The 7,234-nt window shown below is 45.1% G+C and overlaps 1 pseudogene; it reads left to right on the top strand.

Annotated features, from left to right (window-relative positions):
- The first annotated feature begins 408 nt into the window (after positions 1 to 408).
- On the top strand, positions 409 to 5,111 carry LOC102865346 (annotated as a pseudogene).
- The last annotated feature ends 2,123 nt before the right edge of the window (positions 5,112 to 7,234 follow it).

The following is a 7,234-nucleotide window of genomic DNA, read 5'->3' as shown; positions in this document are numbered from 1 at the left end:
TAAAATGCAGGATGGGTCATGGAACAACAGGTGGCCCAAATCCTTGGTGTGTCTCCATTGCTGGAACCTTGGAATTTCAGCTTGGAGGTCTTTTTTTCCTTTTCTGCTCAGTCATTCACCCCTGCATTTATTAGTTACCCATCTTAGCCCAAATGATGAACAACCATGGCCTTCTGGTTCCTCTCCAAGTCTCTAAGGGGTGTGTGTGTGTGTGAGAGAGAGAGAAAGAGAGACAGAGACAGAGAGAGAGCGAGCAAGAGAGCGAGTGAGAGTGCACATGGGAGAGATGCTATGGCTTTTTACTCTCTTTGTTCATATTCCATTCAGCCAGCACTTATAGTGCCTGTGCTGCTGTCTGCTTCCTGCTGTCTCCCTGCAGCAGCTGTCAGCTCCTTGAAGGGTGGGGCCATGCCTTGTGCATGTGGTTTCTAAGGGATAACAGAATTCCTAGCTTTCCTTGTTCCTCAGTTGTCTTTGTGAAATTATTTGTAGTACCTCCCGTCTATCCTCAGAAATCTCCCAGTTTAGATGAAAACTCATTTAATCACCCCAGTGTCACCTATGTTGTTGTTAGGTGCTGTTGAATCATGTACAAATTCATAGTGACCAAATGAAGAACAGATCTGAACCCTGTCCTAGCCTGCACCATCCTCACAATCTCTGACACACTTGTGTCCACTGCTGCAGTCACTGTGTCAAGCCATCTGGTTGAGGGTCTTCCTCTGTTTTGCTGACCTTCCACCTTCCCAAGCATGATACGCCTCTCCAAGGAATAGCCCCTTCCTGACAATATGTCCAGAGTATGTGAGATGAAGATTTATCATCTTTGTGCCTAATGAGCACTCTGGCTGCACCTTCTCCAGGATATATTTGTGCTCACTTTGGCAGCACAGATACTGAAATTGGAACAATACAGAAAAGATTATCAGGGCCCCTGCACAAGGATGATATGCAAATTTGTGAAGCATTTAATATATTTTTTAAAAAATATATGTTTGTTCTTTTTAAAGTTTAGGGGATATTCAGTATATTTCTTCATACCATGACTCAAAAGCATCAAATCTTCTTCTGTTATCCTTACTCATTGTCCAGCTCTCAGATGCATAGCAAGTGATTGAAAACACCACGGCCTGAATCAGTCCTTAGTTGTCAACTCATCATTGCTCCTCAGTAATTTGGAGAAGTCCTTGATAACAAACTTTCCCAATGTAATACATCTGATCTCCTGACTGCTAATATCAAGTATATTGATTGTGGATCTAAGTAAAATGAAGTGGTTGACAATTTCAATCTTTTCCTCATATATCATGATGCTGCCTATCCACTCAGTGGTGAGAATTTTTGTTTGATCGACGTTGAGATGCAAACCATATTGAAGCTGCAGTTTTTGATCTTCTGCTGCAAGTGCTTCAAGTCCTCACTTTTATCAAGCCAAGTTTTACCTACAGTAGATTGAGGCTCATTATCAAGAAGACAAAGATTTTCACCTCTGGGCCAGTTGGCAGCATCAGGATCGATGGTGAAGAGATTGAAATTATTAACTGCTTTAGTTTGGTTGTCTCCACAGTCAACACTTTTGGCACCAGCAGCCAGGAAATGAAAAGATATACCTCTCCAGAGTACTGATGAGCAGTGGTGTTACTCTGGAGATAAGGTGCACCTGATACAGACCGTGGTCTTGGCAATCACTTGTTATGTATCAGAGAGCTGGACAATGACTAGGGAGGATAGAAGGAGAATGGATGCCTTTGAGCTGTGGTGCTGGAGAGTACTGAATATACCATGGACTGCTAAGAAAATGAACAGGTTCATCCTGGAGAGGGTTAAACTAGGTTGCTTCTTGGAGGCAAGGATTCTGAAGCTTCATCTAACATACTTTGGACATGTCACAAGAAGGGACCAGTCCTTGTAGAGCGACGTCATGCTTGGGAGGGTGGAGGGACGGTGCAGGAGGGGAAGACCCTCTATGAGACGAATTGATTCAGTGAATGGAGTAATCTGGGTGGTGTGTCAGAGACAGTGAGACTGGCACAAGACAGAGCAGGATTTTGGGCTGTTGTACACAGGGTCACAATGAGTTGCAAGCGACATTATAGCACATAACAACAACAACAAACAACAGATGCTTAATGAGTGTCAACATATAGAATGAATAAATGGATACAATGTGCTTTTCATGTTCCCTCCCTGCCCCCCCTCAGATCTTTTAATTGCACATGTGTCTCGGGTCCTCTGTAGGGGGAGAACCCCCTCCTCACTCAAGCCCCTGCTACCTGGTTACAATCTGGTGTCATGGTTCACAGTTGGTGAGAGGGTGGGCAGAGCGGGATGCGGCCTCCTCAGGGCAGGGTGGTCAGCCTGTGGTTGCACTCACATTGCTCCAGGGCCTCCCTGAATCCATCACACAGGGACAGGTCACTCTGCAGTCCAGGAACTGCCTGGTCTCCTAGTGCAAGGCCCCAACTGCTGGGCTGTGGGGTGCCATGGGTGGTTTGGGTGGGCTTGGAGCTTTCACATTGAAGGCTCTGGTCAAAGCTCTGCTCCACATGTGCCACATGGTGGAGCCCACGGTCACTCCCATTGTCGTGGATGCCATCTGGGCCATGAGACCCATAGCCACTGGGGCCAGGGCATGGTGGGGGATGAGGGCCATGCTGAGGGCAGCACAGGTTGGGGGGATCGGCCACAGAGGGGTCAGAGTGACCACGGGGCTTTTTCCATAATTTAGAGATGCCATCTGACTTTTAACAGAGGACCACAAGGGACCTATGTGTGCTATGTAGAGGTGACTTCATTCTGGGCTCTGTTGTCTTTAGGGTGGGGTATAGGAACCTTACAATCTTTAGATACGTTGCACACAGTTTGTGGGAACTTCTTATTGATAAGATTACAGTAGGGTACCCCAAAGGCTAAGAAATGGCTGATGAGAAGGTAACACTTGTGAATAAAAAGAGTGATGGCTCATTGAAGTTAGATTAGAAAGTTATTTCTAAGATGAGTGTATTCATTTCCTGTAACAAAGGACCACAACTTGGTATCTTAAAACAGCAGACATCTATTCTCTCACAGTTCTGGAAAGTCTGAAATGTGAAATCAAGTTTTTGGCAGAGTTGTATGGGGAGGAATCCATGTCCGGCCTCTTGTATGCTTCGGACCTACCAGCAACCTCCCCCGGGTTGTATGAGATGTATGACTGTGTAGTTCGAGACTTTGCCTCTGTCTGCACATGTTGATGTTGTTAGGTGCTGCTGAGCCATCTAGGCTCATGGCGAGCCTGTGAACAACAGATCTGAGCCTTGTCCTGTGTTGCACCACTGCTCATATGTATAAGCCCATTGCCACAGTCACTGTGCCTGTCCATCTTGGTGAGGACCTTCTTCTGTCTCCACATAGACGCCTTGTGTCTATAGCTCTTTGCCACCAGCCCCATCTCCTTTCTCTTACAAATGGGCCCAGCCTAAATCTAGAATATCTCTGGGATGCATGTAATTATGGCTATCAAGATCCTGTTTCCAAATTAAGTCACGCTGAGAGGTACACTGCGGAATAGGCTGAGGGACACAGTTAAGCACACTCCAGTGAGGTGGGCAGGAGCAGGCAGGCTCTGCAGTCAGACATCTGGGTTTGAATCCAGGTTCTGCTACTTCCTGTCATGACTGAGCCGGTCATGCCCTCTCAGTGAGCCTCATTTTCTTTCAGAGCTAGTAACGTTACAGCTTTATTGTGAGAATTAGATGAGATGATGAGTACAAAATATTATTCTGAACGCTATGAAATTGCCTCTCTATGGGCATTTTGACCTTCATACTATCATGTCATCTTGTTCAGCTTGGCAGGTACCTGACCTGTAATCAGTGTTCAAGAAATGGTGGCTGTTTGTCTTTGTTCTTAATGCTGCTTTAACAGAAACGCCTTGTTAAAGCCAGCTGGTGGCTTTAGTGAACAGAAAACTTTATCTTCTCACTGAAAAGAGACTAGAAGTCCACATTCAGGGCACCAGCTCTAGGGAAAGGCTTTTTTGTTTGCTCTAGGAAAACATCCTTGTGTCTTTCAATTTTGGCCTCATTTCCTCAGCGGTCTCCACATGGCACCAAAGACCCCACTCGTTTGTGCTTTCTCGCTTCTGAACCTGATTTGTTTCTTTTATATTTCAAAAGTGATTGGCTTGTGATGGTGAACAACGCTGCTGTGAACATTGGCGTACAAATCTCTGTGTCTCAGTTCTAATTTCCTTGGGGTATATTTCTAGTAGTGGTATAGCTGGGTCATATGGAGTTTATCTAGCCACAGCTGAATGGACTGAGAAATTGTGATCCATTTATACAATGTTGCAACACTCAGGAGCAACAATTTTGAAAAAATACTACATAACTTGAGAGAAACCGGAGAGCATTACTCTGTATGAACTAACTCAATCTTATAAGGACAAGTTCTGCATAAGACCATTATTGAAGAGATAAAAGGACAACTAGTAAAAGGGGGGGGGGGAAGCTCGTGCCTTTCCTTACCGGATGGCTTGTCCAGAGCCTAGGATGGGCGCTGGGGCTGGCCAGCACAGCGTGATGCGGTTCGCCGGATTGGGTTCCAGAGAGGTCTGAGCGCGTGACGCCATGGCAGCAAGCGCCACAGCTCCCGCCCCAGACACCCTCGCCATCTGGCCCAGCAAGCGGGCCCGGCCTGCGGAGGAGGGCGGTGTGCGGCACCGCTTCGCCTGGCTCTCAGAGCACGCCACGCCCCGGCGCAGGGGTCTCACGGGCTACGACCTGTACAGTGCTTGTGATTATACAGTTCCACCCATGGAGAAAACCCTTGTGAAAACAGACATTCAGATAGCCCTTCCTTCGGGGAGTTATGGAAGAGTAGCTCCACGTTCTGGCTTGGCTGCAAAACATTTCATAGATGTAGTAACTGGTGTGATAGATGAAGATTACAGAGGAAACATTGGTGTCATACTGTTTAATTTTGGCAAAGAAAAATTTGAAGTAAAAAAGAGTGATCGGATTGCAGTTTATTTGTGAATGGATGTTTTTAATCCAGAAATCGAGGAAGTTCAAGTTTTAGATGACACTGAAAGGGGTTCAGAAGGTTTTGGTTCTACTGGAAAGAATTAAAATTTATACCAAGAATTGAAAATATGCTTCTCCCTCATCTCTCATTAAATACACTTTTTTTTCTCTCCCAAAACTTAAAATAAAGAGACTGCATATAGTGTTTTGGGGGGAAAAAAAAAGATAACTAGTAAAACATGTATGGGGATCCAAGAGAGGAAGGGGTGGGATTAGAGGGGTGAGGATGGGTAGGGGCGGAATCACAATTGTACAATTTGGTGGGTGGAGGGAGGGAGTAAATGAAATAGGAAAGATCTAGTGGTAATGGTGGGCATGTTCCAATGTTGTTGTTGTTATGTGCCGTCGAGTCGCTTGCGACTCATAGCGACCCTATGTACAACAGCTCTAAACCCTGCTCTATCCTGTGCCAATCGCACTGCCTCTGACACACCTATACTGATTACCCCAGTCACTGAATCAATCCACCTCATAGAAGGTCTTCCCCTCCTACGACGTCCCTCCACCCTCCCAGGCATGATGTCCCTCTCCAAGGGCTTGTCCCTCCTTACAACATGTCCAAAGTATGTCAGACAAAGCCCCAGAATCCTTGCCTCTAAGGAGCAGCCTGGTTTAACCCTCTCCAGGCTAAATCTGTTTGTTTTCTTGGCAGTCCATGGTACCCTCAATACTCTTCTCCAGCACCACAACTCAAAGGCATCAATTCTCCTTCTATCCTCCCTAGTCATTGTCCAACTCTCTGATACATAACAAATGATTGCAAAGACCATAGCCTGTATCAGATGCACCTTAGTCTCCAGAGTGACACCATTGCTCTTCAGTACCCTGGAGGGTCTCAAACAGCAGACTTTCCTATCGCAAAACGTTTTTGATTTCCTGGCTGTTGGTGCCAAGAATGTTGACTGTGGAGCCAGGCAAACTAAAGTTGTTAACAATCTCAATCTCTTCCCCATCCATCCTGATGCTGCCAATTGGTCGAGTGGTGAGAATCTTTGTCTTCTTGACATTGAACCTCACTCTATATTGAAGGCTGCAGTCCTTGGCCTTTTGCAGCAAGCTTTTCAGGTCCTCTTCAGTTTCAGCAAGCAGGGTTGTGTCATCTGCAATAACGCAGATTGTTATTAGACCTTCCACCTATCCTGACGCCACACATCTCCTCATAGAGCCCAGCCTCTTGGATAATCTGTTCTGCATACAGGTTGAAAAGGTATGGAGATAGGACACATCCCTGGTGTACACCATTCCCAATTTTGAACCATGCAGTGTTTCCCTGCTCTGTTCTGGTGACTGCCTCTTGGTCCAAGTATAGGTTTCACACTAGCACGATCAAGTGTTCTGGGATTCCCATTCTTCTCAGGGTCAGCCACAGTTTGTTATGATCCACACAGTCAAACGCCTTTGCATAATCAATGAAACCCATATATACATTCTTCTGGAATTCTCTGCTTTCAGCTAAGATAATTTTATAAAACAAATGAATGGGAATGATTGTATGAAACACACTGTGAATGAAGAACAGTTTCAAATACAATATGTGAATTTTGTAAGCAAACGAATATAAAATGAATTTTTTTAAATGAAATTTTTATTTTATACTGATTTTCTTACAAAGTTTGTATTGTTGTTTTTGTTGTCATGTGCCGTCGAGTCTCTTGCGACTCATAGTGACCCTAAGTACAACAGCCTTAAACTCTGCTCTGTCCTGTGCCAATTGCACTGTCTCTGACAGTTTTTTCCCCACTGGATCTTTCCCATTTCCTTTACCCACCCCTCCCTCCACCCATCAAATTGTGCCCCCCTGTGATTACTATCCTCCTGCCCATCCTCATCCCTCTGCTCCCCTCCTTCGCCCCTTATATCCTCCTATACCTTTTCCTAGTTACCTTTCTATTTCTACACTAACTGTCTTATACGGTATTCATCCTTATGGGATTGCCTTAGTTCACTTAACATAATACTCTGCAGTCCCTCCCAAGTTGTGTAGTGATTTTCAAAATAATTGCTCCTGCATGCTGCATAGTATTCCACCATGAGAATATACCATAATTTCTCAATCCATTCTATTGTGGTTGGATATCAGGGCTGTTTCCATGTTCTTGTGATGGTGAATAATGGTACTATGAAGATTGGTGTACAAATCTCTATTTGTGCCTCAGTTCTGATTTTCT

This window comes from Elephantulus edwardii, unplaced genomic scaffold (genome assembly GCF_000299155.1).
Source record: "Elephantulus edwardii isolate Elephantulus edwardi_28Jun2011 unplaced genomic scaffold, EleEdw1.0 scaffold00028, whole genome shotgun sequence".
Lineage (NCBI taxonomy): Eukaryota > Metazoa > Chordata > Mammalia > Macroscelidea > Macroscelididae > Elephantulus > Elephantulus edwardii.
This window is presented reverse-complemented; position numbering and strand designations above follow the sequence as displayed.